This window comes from Ipomoea triloba, chromosome 14 (assembly GCF_003576645.1).
Source record: "Ipomoea triloba cultivar NCNSP0323 chromosome 14, ASM357664v1".
NCBI lineage: Eukaryota > Viridiplantae > Streptophyta > Magnoliopsida > Solanales > Convolvulaceae > Ipomoea > Ipomoea triloba.
Window position 1 is genome coordinate 10,987,667 of NC_044929.1, and position 808 is coordinate 10,988,474.

At 43.9% G+C, this 808-nt stretch overlaps 1 non-coding gene across 1 annotated transcript; it reads left to right on the forward strand.

Annotated features, from left to right (window-relative positions):
* The first annotated feature begins 355 nt into the window (after positions 1 to 355).
* LOC116005383 lies at positions 356 to 463 on the forward strand. The gene has a single exon (XR_004094964.1). It is a non-coding gene; the product is annotated as a small nucleolar RNA R71 (small nucleolar RNA).
* Positions 464 to 808: the final 345 nt, after the last annotated feature.

The following is an 808-nucleotide window of genomic DNA, read 5'->3' on the forward strand; positions in this document are numbered from 1 at the left end:
GTACAAGCGTTTGTATCATGAGGACCGCCACATATGTTGCAATAGAGCGCCAATGCCATGCACGGCTTTGCCTTCACATCCATATTCTCCACCATAGATTGTAGCCTTTTTATCTCATGGTTCATAGCTTTAATTCTCGCCTCATTAGCTACATTGCCCTTTAGTTCATACATGCTAGCGTGATCATCCCTCTTCTCATACCAAAAGGAAGTATTACGTGAAATCCGCTCAATTAGCCCCCTCCGCTTCGGGTAATGCTAAGGAAACAAATGCTCCCCTTGATGAAGAATCAAGGAGCATCTTTCCCTCGTCCGATAATCCTCCGTAGAATGAACTCACCACATCCCAAGGATGCATAAGATCGTGCGGGCATTGTCTCTTCAAGACCTTAAATCTCCTCCAAACCTCACTCAAGCTTTCAAGACCTTCTTGTGTTAAACTCTTGAATTTGTCTCCTTATCTTCATTGTCTTGGTAAGTGGAAAGAATTCATTCATGAATTCATTGTGAAGTTGTTGCCACGAGCGAAAATAGTGGTCGTCTTGACTATCCAACCAACGTGAAGCTTCCCCAATAAAGGAGAATGGGAATAGCTTTAGTCTTATCACCTCATAGGTCACGCTTTCTTAACGGAACATGCCGCAAGCTCTTATGAACCTCGTAATGTGCACGTGCGGGTCCTCCGATGGTAGTCTGGCAAACGGACTATTTTGCACCAAAGTTAGGACGAAAGGATGCACGTGAAAGTTAACATTCTCAAGCGGTGGTACGTAGATTGAGTTGTGCATGTTAAATTCGAGGGTCATATA